Source organism: Dasypus novemcinctus, chromosome 2 (genome assembly GCF_030445035.2).
Source record: "Dasypus novemcinctus isolate mDasNov1 chromosome 2, mDasNov1.1.hap2, whole genome shotgun sequence".
In the NCBI taxonomy this organism is placed as follows: Eukaryota; Metazoa; Chordata; class Mammalia; order Cingulata; family Dasypodidae; genus Dasypus; species Dasypus novemcinctus.
The window spans coordinates 73,045,285-73,065,520 of NC_080674.1; the positions used below are offsets into that span (position 1 = coordinate 73,045,285).

Sequence of the window (20,236 nt, forward strand, 5' to 3'; positions counted from 1 at the left end):
ATCTAAATAGCCTATAGTGTTTAAAGTCTCATATGTGTGATCTAGTTTTGTCACTTATTGGCTCTAAGACTTTAGAACACTGCTTCTCAAACTTGACTGTACAATAGAATATCCTAGAGTTCTTTTAAAACTACTGATGACTGGCATCGTCCCGAACCAACTAAATCCAAATCTTCCGAGGTTGTTTATGGCCTCAGCATTTGGGTAATCACTTAATCTCTCCTGGCCTTGATTTTTTTTTTTTTAATGAGTTGCTTTTATTTATTTAATTTATTTCTCTCCCCTTCCCCCCCTCCACCCCCCAGTTGTCTGCTCAAAGAGGCATTCATATTTTGTCTTTCCTACAGGGCTGATAGTCGATCAGTATTTGCTGGGATCATATATTAATACTAACTGGTTTTCATTCTGCCAAGCATCCATCTGGTGACTTACCAGGCTTTGAGTACTAAATATCTCCCCTGCCTTCCTATCCAATGGGATAGTTATAAAACTAAAATATTCTGAAGGATGTGAAGGCAAAAATATGCACACATTGTTTGTAGCCTTCAAAACTAGGGCCAGCCTTTTTATTATTCCCTAAGACCAGGGGGCTGTTAGAGATTGCCCATGACCTTGGGTGAATTCTCTATGACCTTGGATGTATTTAAGTAAAGTTTCAGGGAATTTTTCTTCCTTTTAATATGTAAGAAAATAGTGCAAGTTTTCTTTTTCTTTTCAGCTTTTTATTTTGAAATACTTTAAAGCTAAAGAACAGTTACAAAAATAATACAAACCCTATACAGAGAACTCCGACATACCTCTCCCCACCCACTCCCAAATATCCAGATCCACCAGTTTTAACTTTTTGCCACATGTGCCATATCATTCTATTTTTTTCTTTTCTTTTCTTCTTTTTTTTTTTCTTCTTCTTCTAAGGAGAGAGCACAAATGCAGACCCTCACTACCACAAACCATGCAGTCGAGCTTCCCACATTTGGGGAAATTGCAGGGGTCAGCACATCCAGAGTGCAATAGATAAGCCTTGCCCTGGGAAAACCACCTTCATGATCATGGTATCTCCCCTGCCAGGTCAGTATCATTCTATTTTTTTTTTATCATCTATCTGTCTGCTTATCTATTTATCAATCCATATTCTGAACATCGAGTGTAGGTTGTATACACCATGCTTCTTGGACACTTGTTACTGCCATGTACATTTACAAAGAACAAGGATATTCACTTAAATGACCACCTTAAGTAAAGCTACCAAGTTCAAGAAAAAAGAGCTGTTTATGTTCCAATTTTTTAAAACATTTTTATTATAGAAGTTGTGAACTCACGAAAAATCATGCATATGTGTGGAATTCCCATACAACATCCTTTCACCAACACAGCACACCATTGTTATGGTGTGTTACAGATTATGAGATAATATCATCAGACTACTACAACTAACTATTTGACATTTGACATTTTTCCATAGAGTACATTTGACATATTTTTCCATACCCCCTATTATTAACACAGTAATCTTTGGCATTGATGCAAGAATATTACCATACTGCTGTTAACAATAGTCCATAGGTTACATTAATTGTATTTTTCCAATGCTTTTCCATATACCTACCATGCTGCAATGATGACATACATCTGTTCTAGTTCACAGAAGGATATTCTTGCATTTGTACTATTTTTTTTTTTAAAGATTTATTTATTTATTTAATTTCCGCCCCCTCCCCTGGTTGTCTGTTCTTGGTGTCTATTTGTTGCGTCTTGTTTCTTTGTCTGCTTTTTTTTTTTGTTTCTTTGTCCGCTTCTGTTGTCATCAGCGGCACAGGAAGTGTGGGCGGCGCCATTCCTGGACAGGCTGCACTTTCTTTTCACGCTGGGCAGCTTTCCTCATGGGCGCACTCCTTGCGCGTGGGGCTCCCCCACGCGGGGGACACCCTTGCGTGGCACGGCACTCCTTGCGCGCATCAACACTGTGCATGGCCAGCTCCACACGGGTCGAGGAGGCCCGGGGTTTGAACCGCGGACCTCCCATATGGTAGACGGACGCCCTAACCACTGGGCCAAAGTCCGTTTCCCGCATTTGTACTATTAATCACAATTCTCATCCACCGTTTGGTTCACTGTATTATTCAGTCCTTAGATTATTCTCTAGCTTTCTTTCAATTGACATTTATATCACTATACTACCATTTTCAGCCAGAATCCCATTTATAAACCAGCTGCTACTTACTATAGTGTGTCACCATCAACTCTATCCATTTCCACACTTTTCCAGTCAAGTTAATTAAAACTTCTACATACATTAAGCATCACTAGTCCTTCTCAGCCCTCCTTCTATCTCCTAATAACCTATATTCTAGGTTTTAACTCCATACATTTATTCTTCATACTTAGTTGATATTAATGAGACCATGCAATATTTGTCCTTTTGTGTCTGGTTTATTTCATTTAGCATAATGTCTTCAAGATTTATCCATGTTATGTGTCCCAATTTCATTTCTTCTTACTGCAGCATAGTATTCCATCATATGTATATACTATATTCCAATTTTTTCCTATGTCCCAATGATGGCCCTTTGAACCTTTTCTTCTCCTTTGCTAGATCCCATCCAGGAATGGGTATTGCATTTAATTGTCTTTGCCTCTTTAGTTGCACTTACTTTTTTTAAACTGTGGAATCATGTATACAACCAAAACTTTCCCATCTGAAACACTTGCAAGTATACCATTCAAAGGAATTAATCACATTCACAATATTGCAGTGCCCTCCCCACCTTCCATTACTTAAATTTTCCCTTCTCCCCAAACAGAAACCCACATCCATTATGCAGTGACTTCCTATTCCCCTACCCCCTGACTCTGGCAACTTGTACTTTAATTTCTGTCTTTATGAGCTTGTATAGTCTCTGATATTTTCTTTGTAGTCATCATTGGGCTTAAATTTAAAATTCTAAATCAATAATAGTATTGTTTGCTTTGATACAACTTAACTGCAACAGTATACACAAACTATGTTCTTGTACATCTCTAACCCTTACCTTTATGAAGTTCTTGTCACAAATCACATGTTTGTACACTATAAGTACAAAACTACTGACTTATTATTATATTCTATGCAATTGCTTTTTAGATCCGGTAGGAAGTAAAAAGTGGAGCTACAATGCAAAAATACAATAGTACATCTATATTTACCCATGTCATTACCTTCACTAGAGATCTTTATTTCTTCTGTCTTCGGCCCATTGTTTTTTCCTTTCAACCTGCAGAACTCTCCTTTGCATCTCTTGTAGGGCTGGTCTTGTGGGAATGAACTCCCACAGCTTTTGTTTATATAATGTCTTAATCTCTCCCTCATTTTTGTAAAACCTTTTTCCAGAAAGAGAATTCTTGGTTGGCAATATTTTGCTTTCTGCAATTCAAATATATCATTCTACTGCTTTCTTGTCTCCATAGTATCCAATGAGAAATTGGCACTTACTTTTATTAAGGCCCTCTTATATGTGGCATGTTGCTTTTCTCTTCTGGCTTTCAGAATTCTCTATCTTTGGCATTCAAAAGTTGGAATATAGTATGCCATTGCATGGGTCTATTTGGGTTTATCCTGTTTGGAATTTGTTGAGCATCTTGTATGAGTATATTCATGTCTTTTGTTAAATTTGGGATGTTTTCAGCCATTATTTCTTTGAATATTCTCTGTCCCTTCCTCTTTCTTCTCTTTCTGGGAGTTCCACAATATGTAAATTGGTATACTTGATGGTATCTCACAAGCTTTGTTCACTTTTATTCATTTTCTCTTGTTTCTGCTCCTCAAATGATTTCAATTGTCTTATCTTCGAGTTCTCTGATTCTTTCTTCTCCTAGCTCCAATCTGCTATTGAATCCCTCCAGGGAATTTTAAATTTCTGTTATGGTGGTCTTCAGTTCTGCTTGGTTCCTTTTCAAAATTTCCATCTCTCTGTTGATATTTTCTTTGTATTCCTCTATCATTTTCCTGATTTCCTTTAGTTCTTCTTTAGCTCTTTGAGCATATTTAGGACCTTTCTATTTTTAAGAATTTGTCTGACATATCTCAGGTCCTGTCCTCTTCATCGTTTCTAATGCTTTAATATTCTCCTTTGCCTGGGCCATCACTTCCTACTTCTTTGTATGTTTTCTAGTTTTTGTTGAAGCCTGGACATTTTGATATTTTAATCTGTTATTGCTGGAATTTAGATTCTGAGGTGTCTGTTCCTTAGCTTGCATCCAGCTAATATTATGACAGAACTTTCCTTGATTGCCAGGAGCTACCAAATAAATAACTAAATAAAAGGAAAAAAGAAAACTCATTTCCTAGTCTTTGCGGATTATCTTGTGCAACTACTCTCCTTCAGAGCTTATCCATGCATGGAGTTTAGAAAATAGCTCCAGGTCAAAGGGTAGGGGTTGCCTCTAATCCTTTTTGTCATTGCATCTTATCTTGCGTTTGGACATTTAACCTTAGGAATTCCTCATTTACATGGTTCCAAATGTCTCCTCTTACCTAGGAAACAGTTTCCTCAAGTTCCCAGGCACTGCACTGTATATCCTTTACTGCCCCAGGCAGTAAACTTGACTGCTCTCCCTCAACATTCTGTTGGGAAGTTCCATGAGTCACCTTCTACATGCTGTCCTAGACAGCAAGACCCTCAGGCCACAACCAGACAGATTTGGCCAGATGTACATGCTCCCAGTGTATGCACAAGAATTACTCTGCTCCCTCTGGAACCTGGGCCAGGTGTCCTGACAGTGAGCTCAGGCTGGTTCTGTGCCAAGGCAGCAGAGGGGCAGGGAATGACCAGCCAAGGTGCCAAGAGATCTTATCGCTTTTTGCCTGATTTAGGGCTCACTGTGTTACTATGTTCCTTTAACAGTTTTCTGGAGCTTTAAGAAAGATATTTTTGCCAGTTCTTGCTGGTTGTTCAAAGCTTCTATTGGGGAATGGAGCCCTGAAACATCTCACTCCCTCATCTTGGAGAAGGCAGGCACTAGTTTTCTCTTTAATCAATAAAATAGCTTTGTCCAAAGTCATGGAAAATGGTTATGGCTCAACTGATAGAGCATCTGCCAACCATATGGAGGGTCCAAGGGTTTGATACCCAGGGTCTCCTGACTCATGTGATGAGCTGGCCCCACACAGTGCTGCCACACACAAGGAATGTTGTGCCACGCAGGGGTGTCCCCTGCATAGGGGTGCCCCACACACAAGGAGTGCACCCGCAAAGAGAGCCGCCCCAGGAGTGGCACCACACACACGGAGAGCTGATGCAGCAAGATGATGCAACAAAAAAGTAACACCATTTCCCAGTGCTGCATGACAAGAATGCAAGCGGATACAGAAGAACACACTGTGAATGGGGGTGGGGGGGGGAATGGGGAAAGAAATGAATAAAATAAATCTTAGAAAAAACAAAAAAACAAAGTCCCTCGCCTATTTTAGGACAGCACAGCTTACTTTTAAGATGACTTGAGTTTATACCCAACATCACTTCTTAACTGGGTGACCTTGGGCAGGCTACTTAAACTCTTTGTACCTCAATTTACCTATGTGCAAAATGGTAATAATAATAACACCTTCTGCATGAAATGTTGAAGAAATTAAATGAAACTATACTTGTTAAATTTTATCAGAGTGACTGGAAAGAGTAAGTATTCAGTAAATGCAAACTATTCTTCTTATTTCTAGGAATGAGTAAAAATTTGTGTTAGGTGGATTAAAATTCTAATTCATTAACATTATTAAAAATTTCCATCACAGTTGGGGTATGCAGTCTAGATAAAGCAATCTGGATTTCTGAAAAAGGTTTTGAAATTTGTTCCTACTCCACTAAGAAAAAAATGTATTGAACACACCATCAAATACCAACAAAACCAATAAAGCACTTCAATTCTGTGAATTTCATTCCCAGGTGTGAAAGCTTAGAGTGAACAGGATTTAAAGGTATTTCAAACCCTGCTTTTTTTATGGTGGTCATAGGCAGAAAAGACAGATTTAATCAGTTCTTTTGGTATAGATTGGGAGAGATTAATAGGTGTCTTGTGTTATGATAGTAAGTGCCTATTTATTAGATTACTATGACCTCTCTTCATTTTTTAAATTAAAGAAGTTGTAAGTTTACAAAAAAAAAAAAAAATCATGCAGACAGCACAAAGTTCCCATATACCCCCTGATACATACACACACATAGTTTTCCCTACTATTAACACTTTGCATAAGTGTGGTACCTTTGTTACAATTGATGGAAAAATTTAATTATGCTATTAACTATAGCCCATAGTTTACACTAGGGTTCTCTCTGTGTGTTGTTCAGTTCTACGGGTTGTTGGTTTTTGTTTTTTTTTTAATTCAAGTAACATATATAAAACCTAAAATTTCCCATTTTAACCGCTTTCATCTACACAATTTAGTGGTGTTAATTACAGTCACAATGTTGTACTACCACCACCACCACCCATTACCAAAACTTTTTCAACACCCCAAACAGAAACTCTGTACCAATTTAGCACTCACTGCTCAGTTCCTACCCCCACTATGGCCCCCAGTAACCCGGAAAACTATAAATCTGTAAATTTCATTTCTGACTCTACAAACTTTCATATTCCAATTATTTCATAACCTTGAGATGATTCAATATTTGTCACTTTATATCTGACTTATTTCACCCAACATGACGCCTTCCGGTTCATCCACGTCTGTTGCGTACCTCAGAACTTCGTTCTGTTTTACAGCAGATTAATGTCCCACTGTATGTATATACTACATTTTGTTTAGATATTCATCTGTGCATGGATACTTGGGTTGTTTCCATCTTTTGGCAATTGTGAATAATACCACTATGAACATTGGTATGCAAATATTTGTTCAAGTCCCTGTTTTCAGTTCTTTTGGGTATAAATCTAGAAGTGAGATGGCTGGGTCCATATGGCAATTCTATACTTCATTTTTTGAGGAAGCACAAAACTGTTTTCCACAGTGGCTGCACCATTTTACATTCCCACCGACAATGGATGAGTGTTCCTATTACTCCAGCACTCCTCTCCAACACTTATGTTCTGTTTTTTTTTTAATAGTAACCACTCTAGTGTATATGAAATGGTATCTCATTATGATTTTAATTTGCATTTCCCTAATGGTTAATGATGTTGAGCATCTTTTCCTAGGCCTCTAGCCTTTTGCATGTCTTCTTTGCAGAAATGTCTATTTGTCTTTTGCCTATTTTTTAACTGAATTATTCATCTTTTTGTCCTTGGGATGTAGGAATTCTTTATATATTCAGGATATTAAACCCTTATCTGGTATGTGGTTTCCAACTATTTTCTCCCTTATTGTACGTTGTAGGAGGCGGACAAGAATTAATGACCAGCTAACTTACCTCTTACCTGCTAAACTCTGAGCTCTTTTAAGCCAGGGACTGCCTCATTCATCATTGCATCCCCAGGGCCTAGCCTGGTACTTGGCACATACTAAGTGTTCAATAAATGTTTGTTCAGTGGATATAAAATAATAAGATTCTGATCTGAATTGTAGTTGGTATTGGGGTTTAAGATATATTTAGGGGAATGAATCTTTTTACTGACAATATGATAGCCAGGCCCTGAGCCTCAACAGACTCCAGCTCCTACAATCTGATTTATTGGACTCACCTCACTCAGATAAGATGGAATTGAAGAAGGACAACCACCACACCATGGAGCCTAGAGTGCCTACAACTGAAAGCAGGAGGATTGCATCTAGTAACCATGTGGAATCTGAGCCTCCTCTTGACATAGAGGTGCAACAGACACAACCAATCCAAGGTCCACAGAGAAAAGGTGGCATTGGAGTGGGAAAAGTGGACATGGTGGCTGATGGGTATGGGGAATGGCAGGAAGAGATGAGATGTGGAGGCGCCTTTGGGACTTGGAGTTGCCCTGGATGGTGCTTCAGGGGCAATCACTGGACATTGTAAATCCTCCCAGGGCCCACTGGATGGAATGGGGGAGAGTGTGGGCCATGATGTGGACCAATGACCATGAGGTGCAGAGATGCCCAGAGATGTACTTACCAAATGCAATGGATGTGTCATGATGATGGGAGTGAGTGTTGCTGGGGGGGGGAGGGGTGCAGTGGGGGTGGTGGGGTTGAATGGGACCTCATTTTTTTTTAATGTAATATTTTTACAAAATCAATTAAAAAAAAGTACAAAAAATAATAATAATAATAAGATTCATTTCATAGGCTCACAGGAAAATCTATCTCCTGAATAGAGACACTTGGCCTTTTAAAGAATTAACCTCACAACAACTCAACAAGGCACTACTGTAAGTATTCCCATTTAAAAATGAGGACACTGAAAGTAAGAGAGTCTAAGTAACATGCCCATGACGTGAGACATTCCCAGAACATGGAGGGCAAGGCCTGAGGCCACAATGGGTAAAGTCGCCAGACCTACCGGGGGCCTCCCTCAAAGGAGAAGTGGCCCCGGTGTTCGGGGGGGGGGCAGCGCTGAGCAGCCTCAGCATAGGGGGGCAGCTGTGCAGCATTCCGCCCTCCTCAGCCCCTTAGCTGGGCCCACACCCCCAAGCCCCAGCCAGCACAACCACGACCAGTGCCCCGCTAGGCACACAGGGATAATCCTAGATGAATTATCTCTTTTCCTTCCTGTTTTACAGATGAGGACCCAGGTTTCACATGGAAGTTTGGCTTCTTGTCTGTCCAAGGTCACAGAGCTCAAAGCGAGGAAAGTGTTGATTAGAATTCAGCGTATCTACCCCCAGACTGGTGCTGAATGGGATCCCAGGTTGACATCAACACCAACCGCTCAAGAAATCAGTGGGATTGCCCAGAAGGGAGAACAAGACTAGCTGTGAGATGCTCAAGATGCTTCCTCTCCAGTCCTGGGCAAATGCGATGCACTCCTTGGAGCCCATCCCGGCCTACGTAGTTAGGCCTGGGGGTGAGGGGAGCCGGGCTGCAGGCTGCAGACGTCAGGAGCATTGGGAGGGTGGGCATGAGAGCCACGTGGGGGAAAGGCCTCACCCGCATTGCCGGTCCTCCATGCCAGCAGGCAGGGAGGGCCAGCGCCTTGGTCCCGGGCCTGGGGACGGGAAGTGTGAGCGCCGGCAGGCTGAACAACCGTCCCAGCTCGTTGGGGCTGCCCTGGTGCTAGCACCCTTCAGACCTGGCCAATGGGGGCAGCGGGTCACCCCAGCCTATTTTTGCTGTTTTCCTTGGACCCTAGGTTTAAAGATGTTCAGTGGATCAGGGGAGAAGTGGAGAACAGGAAGGAAGTAAAGGTGCACTGCATTGGATCCAGCCAGCAAAGGACCATTTTCTAAGTGCCTAAATGAGAAGAGGCCCTGCACTAGGCCCTGCCCGGACAAGGAGCAGCCGTCACTAATACCAACAAGGCACTTAGCACCAAGCAGACACATCAGCCTCACAGCATCCCTAGAGAGAAGATCGTATGGTATCCCCTTTTATAAAGAGTAATCCAAGGCATAGAGAGGTTAAGAAATGTGCCCAAAGGTAAACAGCTGGGTGGTGGCAGAGCCAGGGTTTGAACAGGCAGAATAACTGCAGGGTCTGCTGCTCCCTTCTTCAATGCACTGCCTCAGAGGCGAGGTGAACACTGCTTCTGCGCTCTAGAAGCTCACAGCCTGGGAGGCAGGACAGGGCCCGGTGCTCCAGTCCCTTGAGGAATGACTGACATTTACTGAGCAGTTGTTATGAGCCAGGCCCCTGCTCAGCCTTTACATAAAATCTCTCTTTTAATCCTCATTTGGAGGAGCATGATACTATTATCATCTCCATTTCACGGATGTTCACACTGCGGCTGAGAGAGGTCAAGGACCCCAAATCACGTGGGTGGTGGAGGTGGGATTCAAATCCAGAAATCTAATTCCAAGCAAGGTCCAAGCTGAGCACAGTTAGGCCTGTGGGTTGTTGCCCACGAAGCAGTTTCAGTCAGGGTCAGGTGACAGCTGAGAGTGCCCCGGCAATTACGGCTATTCCTTTTGTTTATTTGTGCTAAAAAGTACAGGAATGAGTCCAGGGCTCTGTTCACAGAGGCAGTCCCACAGCAGGGGAAGAGCAGGTAGACATGGGCGGGGGGGGGCTGGGGAAGGGGGTTCTGCAGCTGAGGAACCAAGGGCCACGCTGAGAGCTTCACCCTGCGATACAGAATGCTAAATCCTCCCGGCCAGCCTCTTCTTTAAGGATAAAATGCCACAGCAAGGTGCTATTCTGGGAAGTATCTTCCACCTCCAGCTTGGCTTTCAGTTGTTCCCGCTTGCTTCCTGCTCCAGGAAGGGGTGAAGGTGCAAGACCCACCTACACACAGCAAACCTGCAGCAGGCTCTCTTCCAGCAGGCAGGAGGCCCTTGTCAGGCATCAGGCCGGGTCTCATCACGGAGCTGCCAGGCTCAGGTTATTATGACCGTATAACCAGAAGTCATTATTCATTTAGAAATATTCCAGACACCACTTTAAAAATTGTCCCAGAGGGCGGGGGGCGGGAGCCTGAGAGCAGGGGACTGCTGGGCTGAAGCCGCTGCTCTGCCTCCAGAGCCCACCTTGACAACAGCAGGTGTCAGGGGCTCTGTCCTCCCCCAGGACCATGCAAAGTCTTTGGGCACAGAAAAGCTTTCCCTGAGAATCCTGGTTCTTTACCGGCTTGTGCTGAGTCAGACAATACCTGAGGTTTCTAGACAAGCAGGAAATCGCCTCTGAGAGGGACCGCTTCATCCTCTGCCAAGATGAGACAAGGCTAAGGGTGACAAATGGGCTCCTTAGAAAATAGAATGAACACTGCTACTACTCCCACAATCAAGGTGGTATTTGAGCCTCAGAGCAAAGCCGCCCGGTGAGTATCAAAATACATGAAAGCTGCTAAGGATGTGACGGACCCTAACCTAGTACATCCCGGGAGCTACAGAATTGGGTAAAAGACTGTGAGTCTCCTGCCCAGGCTGAAGTTGAAGAGTCCTAGGTCTGCAGGCCTCAAAAGGATATACTCCTGTCTGTTTCCCCTGTGAGCCTGTGCATTCTCATCCTCTGGCCAGCTCCTGACTCAGCGCCCAGGAGCAGTGCCTCCCACAGTGGACCAGGCACTTCTTAGACCCGCTAATTGTTTCCCAGGATGGACCATCTAATTTATACACACTTCTGAGTAAGAGGTCCCTTCACCTGAAGGAAGACCTCCAGTAAGGAGAAACGTTCATGATACATTACTTGAAAAAATTAAAAAATAGTATGTAAGTTATGATAACATTTTGGGAGAAAAGAATACCAATACCAATAATAGCTAGTGGTTGGTGAGTGCTTGCTATGTGCCAGGTTCTGTGTGACATTATTTCATTCCTCAGAGCTACACAACTGTGAGGTAAGTCTGAGGACATTGACACTTTAAAAGATTAAATAACTTGCCCAAGGAGTAAGTGGTGGAGGCAGGAAATAAACCCAGGCTGACTGATGATAATGCCTTGCTCATGTTGCCATTCCACCATCCAGCCGCCACATACACCTAGATATTAGTGTGGGAGCCTCTGGGTAATAAGATTCTAAGTACTTTGTCAGATTTTTTTTCTACTTGTCTGTGTTTCTTTCCACACTATGCATGTATCATATTGGTGGCATGTTGCTAAAAAGAAGAGATTTTTTTTTTTAAATAAGAAAAAAAAAAAGCAAGACCCCAAAACAATTGATTTCAGCAGCTCACAATCAGATAACTAGACCATGGTGTCTCCCTTCTAAGATCATTACAGCAGCATGAAGTCTCTCCTCTGCACTCACTCCTGATCCATCCTCCTTTGCTCCTCACCACCAGGCCAGCCTTCTGCCACTCATGTGCCTCAGGGAGCAGACTCCCCCATCTGACTGGAGAAGCAAGCCCATCATTATCCCTTTTGAACCAGATCTCAACCAAGTCTTCCAGAATGCAATGGCTGAAGGTGGGTGACAGAACGAGAATGACCACATGTTCTGGTGGTCACCTTTTGAAATGGGTTTTCTGGACACTGGTCCAATTAGCCTGTAAAAGCTACCACCTCACCAGTCTTAGCCCTGAGGAGACCAAAGAAATATAAAGAATAAGCAATCATTAAATGCATGCACTATTCCTGGTTTACACTACTCTACACTCAGTTCTATAGGAGATATATGGATATATACAAGGAGTTTACAAGCCAACTGGAGAGGCAAGACAGGTGTCTGATAAGTAGGAGGAAACATACCTCTTCTAGCACTGCCCATGAAGCCCTGGTTCTTTTATAGTACTATTCATCTTGAAATATTTACATTAATTCATTCTGGTGCTGAAATGTGCAGTTAATGTATAGTTCTCACACAGCCAGTCAGCCATTGTAATAAAGTGCATGCTATTGCACATTCTCAATGGTGGAATGCAATTCCTCATGGGTTTCTCATGCATGTCTTACAGGTGAGACACTGCCCTTTATCCGGACTATCTTTTTAAGGATATTTGCATAAAGAACAGTCTTGAAAAATAGAGATAGTGTCTTTCCCCAGAGCAAAGGGCAGCCATGCTCACCACCTGTTATAAAAAATTTGGATGCCCTAAGCTAAGGGTTCATCTCCTGAAATACAAGCCATCTGGCTGGCTGTCTTAGTATAATGCTATGGGAATTGGGGTTCAGAGAACTGGCTTAAAATTGCTCATACTCTAGCTATTCCTATGGCCATGAGTAAAAAACTGTCCTTTGTCTCCAGCCCACGAGTCTCATGTCTTCTACCGCCATCCGTGAAATGGTGACAGCTGCAAGTGGGGTAAAACTGCAGACCCTTTTCAGGACACTTAGTCTGCGAACTCTAACATGATACAGTCTTTTACTCAGCCTGAGGGGCACTATCCATTCCATTCATTCTGCTGTAGTTTCTCTTCCTGCTGTTATTTACCTTTCTGTAAATAGTTTCGACCAAAAATGACTGGAAAATGGTGTCCAAGGGACCATGTTTACTCTGCTGAAAATAAATTAAGGAAAAATCTCATTGGATATGAAAGATAAGACTAATGTTAGCTCAAGTCTCCTTTACAAAAATGGTTAGGAAATCAAGGGCACAGATCAATAGGAAATAAGAATTTCTATTCTTTGACGTTATAAAAGAGCATTGAAACACGACTGCAGCCAAGGAGGACTGACCAACACCTGTAGGCAGAACTGAAGAGAATGGAAGGGCAATGGCCAGGATAGACCACTGAAAATGCATCTTTATTGGGAATGTGCCAGAAAGATCAAATAACTCTTATTTTACTTGGCGCTTTTATCCCCAGGAATGCATCTTCTAAACACTATATGCCTTAATTCCATAATGTGGTACACATTAGAAGTTCCATAGAAAATGGTAAATACAATCCTTTCCTGATTCCATCTCTGTAATAGAATAAAAAAGAATGTATAAACTTGGTCATATGGAGACTATGTCCAAAAATACTACCGGAGAAAAAGTAGTCACAATGTTTAGCTAAAAATATTTCACAAAATTATTCCTTTTAACTTTGCTTTCAAAATTATGTTACAAATAATAAGCTCTGAAAATAGAGCATTCAAGGAAAAAGTTCAATAATCAAAACAGATGGTAAAGTTAATTTGACTAAAATTATCCAAATAATCATTGTCCTACCTGATAACTAGGCAATAAGCAAATAATATAAATGAATATAATTTGGATTGCTTTGATACAAAAACCAAGGTTTTGCAATGCTTTCCTTTTCTCTCTTTCCAGAATCTATAAACAGCATCAGTAGTATTAGCATACCCACAGTCTTTAACCTTACGCATCAGGGAGACTGAAGGACAGAGTGGTACTTCCATATTACAGGATCAATCTTTCAATGGCTCATAACAGGGGCCCAAATTAAGTTATTTCTCTTAACAGCTTCACTTTGGAATGAAGAAGTAGGAGTGTACTTCTGAAGTAGCCAGGGTGCCCTCAAAGAGAAAGTGTTAGAAGGAACCCAAAGCTGGCATGAGGGCCAGTGAGGCTCACACATGGTCAGCCACCCTAGCAAAGTAGAAAAACAAGTAAGGGTTTAGAGCAGAACCCAAAATTGGGAATAAAGAGTGTACATGGCACTTACCCTTGATGTTCTCAGAAGAACTCTCAGCAGAAACAAATACCTGAAGGATGGAGGTCCAGGGGAAAAGAGGTCGGAGAATCTCAGTCCCTGATTTGATCAAGGCTTTTCTCATTTACCATCTATGATGCAGTAGAATTCCCATTCTCTTTCTCTTCTAGCCAGGTCTCTTTTCTCTTTCCTATTCTCTCTCTCTCTGTCTCTCTGTCTCTCTCTGTCTCTCTCCCTCTCTGTCTGTCTGTCTCTCTCACTAACACACACACACACTTCCACCCTTATTAAAGATATAGCTCCTGAATCTTTCTCTGGTCCTAAGCCCTCAGATTCCTTTGCACATAGATCTTCATGAATGCCAATGTCTGCATCAGACAGGTCAGGTAAGTACTACTCAAGAGCATCTTTAGTTTTACACAGTTTCCTGAGAACTCAGACACTCTATTCCCTAAATTGGAACATTAATGTCTTCACATAATGACTTTCTTTTCTTTTTTTTAAGATTTATTTATTTATTTATTTCTCTGTGTCTATTTGCTGCATCTTCTTCTTTGTCCGCTTCTGTTGTTGTCAGCGGCACAGGAATCTGTGATTCTTTTTGTTGCGTCATCTTGCTACGTCAGTTCTCCGTGTGGGCGGTGCCATTCTTAGGCAGGCTGCACTTTCTTTCACGCTGGGTGGCTCTCCTTATGGGGCACACTCCTTGCGCATGGGGCTCCCCTACGCGGGGGACACCACTGCGTGGCACGGCACTCCTTGCGCACATCAGCACTGCGCATGGGCCAGCTCCACACGGGTCAAGGAGGCCTGGGGTTTGAACCGCGGACCTCCCATGTGGTAGACGGACACCCTAACCACTGGGCTAAGTCCTCTTCCCTCACATAATGACTTTCTTAGAGCTCCCGCCTGACCTTGCAATTTAAAAATAGTTTTATGAGATATAATACACATACCACACAATTCACTCATTTAAAATGTACAAGTCAATGGTTTTTGATACATTCAAAGATTTGTGCAACCATCACCGCAATCCATTTTAGAACATTTTCATCACTCCAAAAGGAATTCCCCCTTCCTATACACTTTACCAATCACTGTTCATTTCTCCCAACCCTCTCCCATCTCCAGCCCTTGGCAACCACTAATTTACTTTCTATCTCTGTACATTTGTATATCCTAGACATTTTTATACACTTAACATATGTATCAGTCAGCCAAAGGGGTACTGTAGCAGTTTGATATGGTTATGCATTCCAAAAATAGATATTGGATTATTCTTGTAACCTGTTCTGTACCTGGGCATGATTGAGTTATGATTAGGGCATTGAGTCCACATCCCTTGATGGTTGGGGACTCACAGAGAAAAGCATGGCAAAGAACAGAGTTAAGGGTTTCTAATGTTGGAGTTTTGATGTTGGAGTTTGATGCTGAAGACTTAAGCTGGAGCCCTGGGAAGTCAGCACACAGAGGAAAGAGAAGCAAGCCCCTGGAAGAAAGGAACCTTGAACCCAGAGAAAAGCAAGCTCTAGGAACGTAGGAACTCAAAAAGCCTGAACCCTCGCAGATGTCGGCAGCCATCTTGCTCCAAAGAGACTTTGGTGAGGGAAGAAACTTATGCTTTATGGCCTGACACCTGTAAGCTCCTACCCCAAATAAATACCCTTTATAAAAACCAACCAATTTCTGGTATTTTGCATCAGCACCCCTTTGACTAATACAGGTGCTTACACAAAATACCAGAAATTGGTTGGTTTTTATAAAGGGTATTTATTTGGGGTAAGAGCTTACAGATACCAGGCCACAAAGCATAAGTTACTTCCCTCACCAAAATCTGTTGCCATGTGTTGGAGCAAGATGGCTGCCAATGTCTGCAAGAGTTCAGGCTTCCTGGGTTCTTCTTTTACCAGGGCTCATTTCTCTCCAGGCTCAGCTGCTCTGCTCTCTTCACAAGGCCAGCTGTAGATTATCAGGTGAATGACTCATCTCTCTTCCCAGGGCCTCTGCCTCATGACCAACCTCCTCTTGTTTTTCTCCTGTGTGTTTACTTCCTGGGGCTCCAGCTCAAAAAACTCCAATTATGGGAAATGGACTTGGCCCAGTGGTTAGGGCGTCCGTCTACCACATGGGAGGTCCGCAGTTCAAACCCTGGGCCTCCTTGACCTGTGTGGAGCTGGCCCATGTGCAGTGCTGATGCACGCAAGGAGTGCCGCGCCACGCAGGGGTGTCCCCCGTGTAGGGGAGCCCTGCGCACAAGGAGTGCGCCCCACAAAGAGAGCCACCCAGCTCAAAAGAAAGTGCAGCCTGCCCAGGAATGGTGCCGCCCACACTTCCTGTGCCACTGACGACAACAGAAGCAGACAAAGAAACAAGACGCAGCAAATAGACACAGAGAACAGACAACCGGGGGAGGAGGGGAATTAAATAAATAAATAAATCTTAAAAAAAAACAAAAAAAACTCCAATTAACTCCTGTGCTGTGTGGTCTTCAACATCCTACTGAAGTGACCCAATCAAAGCCTTATTACTTAGTCAAGTAAAAGTGAAGCATCTGAATCCAATACATCTAACATGCCCAGACCAGTTCACAAACATAATCCAATATCTATTTTTGGAATTCATTAACAATATCAAACTGATATACCATATAATGTTTTCAGTGTCCATTTATTGCCAAATAATATTCCACTGTATGGATATATTACATTTTATTTATCATAAATTGATGGACATTTGGGTTGTTTCCACTTTTTAGCTGCTAATACAAACATTCATGAACAAGTTTTTCTGTGGATATATGATTTCATTTCTCTGACATATTCCTTGAAGTGGAGTTGCTGGGTTATATGGTAACTCTATGTTTAAAAGTTTGAGAAACTACCAGACAGTTTTCCAAAGCAGCTGCATCATTTTCTATTCCCACCAGCAATAAATGAGTGTTCTAATTTCTCCACTTCCTCACCAACACTTGCTACTATCTTTTTTATTATATTCATCTTAGTGGGTATATCCATCCTAGTGGCTAATAATGTTGAACATCTTTTTACATGCTCATTCACCATTTTTATATGTTCTTTGGAGATATCTCTGTTTGGGCTCTTTGCTCATTTTTAAATTTGTCTTTTTATTAATGAGTTGTAAGTGTTCTTTATATATTGTACATACAAGTTGCTTATCAGAGATATGATTTAAAAACATTTTCTCCCATACTGTCAATTGTTTGACCACTTTATTGATGTGGTATAATTTGAAGCAAAAAAAAATTATTTTCTAGTCCAATTATTTATCTATTTTTCGTTTTATTGTTTTGACTTTTGGTATATTTTCTTCAAAGAGTTTTATAGTTTTAGCTTTTATGTTTAGTTCTTTGATCTGTTCTGAATTAATTTTTGTATATGGTGCAAGGCAGAGGTACAGCTTCATTCTTTTGCTTGTGGATATCTGGTTGTCCCACAACATTTGTTGATTGGTCTTGCTTTTAAATAAACTTCCTTTCTAGTCTTGAACTCCATTTCCAAAGAAATTGGCTTTAGAATTGTTTCTCATGGCAGCAGAGGCAGTGGTTGTATTTTGACTCATGATAGATGGAGGAGTTTGCCATGGTGCCCATTCACATCCCAGATTACTCCCTATTGCACCCCATATCTCCTTTGTTGGGTTTCTTTGGTTAATCAAAGTAGCATCACTGGAACCAAGTCCTATGTAAAACATAGGAAAATGTATTTCCTCCTGGATTTTCAGATACCCAAAGCTACTTTATGAAATTGAAAGTTTTTTAATTTGGCAGGAAATGTTATAAGTGTGGAATGCAGTGAACCCTGTGGCTATAGCATGTTTTCTTAATCAAGGATTACAGCAGATAGCACTGGGCCAGGCCTAGGGTTGTTTTCTTACTGGGGATTTGCCAGTCTCTGAATTCTGTCTTGGTCATCAGCAGCCTCCATAGAAAAGGAATTGCGGTTTTGTTCCGTAAATTTTAAATCATTATAACTAGGCTCAAACACATCTTTATTAATCAAAATAGGAACCATTGCAAACAACACATTTTTGCCAATGAGAAATAAGTTTGTTTATTCCTGTACCATAAAAATCCATGCTTCAGGATTCAATGAACTCTTGAAAAGCATCTTCTGCATCCTGTTGGTTGTAGAAGTTTTCCCTGCAAAAAGTTGTCAAGATGCTTGAAGAAGTGGTAGTCAGTTGCAAGAGGTCAGGTGGATATGGCGGATGAGGCAAAACTTCGTAGCCCAATTCATTCAACTTTTGAAGTGTTGGTTGTGCGCCTTGTGGTCAGGCACTGTCATGGAGAAGAATCGGGCCCTTTCTGTTGACCAATGCCGGCTGCAGGCATTGCAATTTTCAGTACAATCTCATCAATTTGCTGAGCATTCTTCTCAGATGTAATGGTTTCACTGAGATTTAGAAAGCTGTAGTGGCAGCAGACCACCAAACAGTGATCCTGACCTTTTTTTGGTACATGTTTGGCTTTGGGAAGTGCTTTGGAGCTTCTTCTCAGTCTAACCATGGAGCTGGCGGTCACCAGTTGTCATATAAAATCCAATTTTCATCGCACATCACAATCTGATCCAGAAATGTTCATTGTTGTTGCATAGAATAAGAGAAGACAACACTTTAAAACGATCACATTTTTTATTTTCGGTCACCTCATGAGGCACCCCCTTATCAAGCTTTTTCACCTTTCCAACTTGCTTCAAATGCCTAACAACTGTAGAATGGTTGATGTTAAGTTCTTTGGAAACTTCTCGGTAGTTTAGAGAATCAGCTTTGATAATTGCTCTCAATTGGTTGTTGTCAACGTCAGATGGCCAGCCACTATGCTCATCTTCAAGGCTCTCATCTCCTTTGTAAAACTTCTTGAACCACCACAGCACTGTACATTTGCTAGCAGTTCTTGGACCAAATGTGTTGTTGATTTGTGAGTTGTCTCCACTGCTTTACAACCCATTTTGAACTCAAATAAGAAAATTGCTCGAATTTGCTTTTTGTCTAATATCATTTCCATAGTCTAAAATAAATATAAATTAAACAGCAAGTAGTAAGTCATTAGCTAAAAAACATAAAGCAAGAAATGCACATTAAAATTATGTATAACATAACCACATTTATTTAAGAATGTATGCCAGTACCTAACAGCAAATTTCAACAATGCAAAACCGCAATTACTTTTGCACCAGCTTAAATAGAATTCAGGAAGCCCAAGGCCAAGCCATAAAGGGCAGCAGTGAACAAGTTGGAAAAGGGCTCTTAACCTCAAAATTCTGGGAAGATCATTTATTTTTCCCAGATGTTGGTTTCGAATTATAATGAAAATATTCCATTGATAGAGAAGTTACCCAAGCAGAAGTTTCAAGTCCCTTTGCTTACTATGAGATAAGTAGTTTAGACTGTTTCCAGTTGTTTCCATCATTAATGCATCTATTTCCAAACTTTTGTCAGGATCACAGTGATACAGTTAGGTTTAGTTCCATCATTACAGAAATGTTTGATGAATGCAAACCTCAAGATCCAGGGCTTACCTTACTAGCATGTTTCTTTTTCAAAGGTTTACCTTGCAGATTTCTACTATTTCAATAAATTGGGAGTTCCTATCGTTTAAGAGAGTAGTAGGGATTTCCCAGATGAAGAAGTTTATTATTTCTACATTTTTCCCAGTCCCTTAAGAGACTTTGCAAATATCTTTCTATCTTATGCCCAGAACACTTTGAAATGCATGAGGTTATTACAATTCTGTACAGAATATACAATCTTATATATTAATTTAGGTTCCATATTTGTTATGCTGTTTAAATAAGCTGACTAGTCAGATGTTCTACAAAATTAGATAGTGTTCTACAGAAATTTAAAGAATTTTCTTGAAATTTAAATTTCTTCTTTCTGATCTCTGTAGTACTTAAAGTTTTAAAATACTGAAAATATTACATTTTCCCATGCATCCTGATTCTCCTTGGTCTTTAGATTAGCTCCGTTTGTCTTTTCATTGAAGTCTGATTTATTTTAGTTCCTTTAATTAATGTTTTTTTTTCAGCACCATTAGAACTGGTTAACTTTAGCTCTCAGTTCCAAATGTCACACAGGCCCATAAAAATTCTAGGAAGTTATTAAGTTATACACAAAGAGTAAAGCATCTTAAGACTTAGAAATAA

The 20,236-nt window shown here is 41.2% G+C and overlaps 1 non-coding gene across 1 annotated transcript; it reads right to left on the minus strand.

The window, feature by feature from the left end:
- Nucleotides 1-912: 912 nt before the first annotated feature.
- On the minus strand, nt 913-1,076 carry LOC111761097 (U1 spliceosomal RNA). The gene has a single exon (XR_002794556.1). It is a non-coding gene; the product is annotated as a U1 spliceosomal RNA (small nuclear RNA).
- Nucleotides 1,077-20,236: the final 19,160 nt, after the last annotated feature.